Genomic DNA, 855 nt, shown 5'->3' with positions numbered 1-855 from the left:
TCAATAACCCTACAAAGGAATGGCCCTGACAAACATTAACCTATACCTTTCACAAATCACTTACCTCACAAAAATCATCGTTACTCGAACTACTGCAATACAGCGAGCGCCACTACTGCCAGCTAAATAAAAGATTCAAACTACTGAAGGCACTAACTAATGATAGGCATAGTTAGCAAATGAAAGACTTTGATAGAGAACAAACAATGTATTTATCTTAATAGTGTTCAAAAGTCATTATATATATATATATATATATATATATATATATATATATATATATATATATATATATATAAGTTCGTGATATCCAGGCTTACAAATTTACTGTCTCTCAAAACTCCGCCATTTCACTCCCCACATCCACCACCACGCGCTGCTAACAGCCAACTGCCCAACACTACAATAGCCAACAACAATGGAAACCAGCCACAGGCTGCACACAGCACGCCAGTGATTTTCACACAGAGCGCTACGTGGCGTTACCAATATAGAAGCCTAAACAGCCTACTTACAAAGTGGCACCGAATCCGACATTTTTACCGCACAAAGGGAATTTGGGAAAACATCTGCCAAGTCACAAGGCACAGAAAAGTGTGTGTGTGTGTGTGTGTGTGTGTGTGTGTGGAGGGATCGTGACAGACGGTCGTTGAATAGAATTATGACGAAAATTAAGAAGACGACAGCTGCAAAAGTCACTGCAGAACTGAATGTCGCACTCGCAAATCGTGTTTGCACCAAAGCAACACGAAGGGAACCCCGTAAGCAGGGACTTGCAGGGTCCGCTGCAATTCCAAAACCACTCATCAGTGATGCAAATGCCCGTAAAATAAAAAAGTAGTGCCGAAGCCGTGT

This window comes from Schistocerca gregaria, chromosome 7 (genome assembly GCF_023897955.1).
Source record: "Schistocerca gregaria isolate iqSchGreg1 chromosome 7, iqSchGreg1.2, whole genome shotgun sequence".
Taxonomy (NCBI): domain Eukaryota; kingdom Metazoa; phylum Arthropoda; class Insecta; order Orthoptera; family Acrididae; genus Schistocerca; species Schistocerca gregaria.
The sequence above is the reverse complement of the archived record's forward strand: the minus strand, read 5'-3'. Positions refer to the sequence as shown.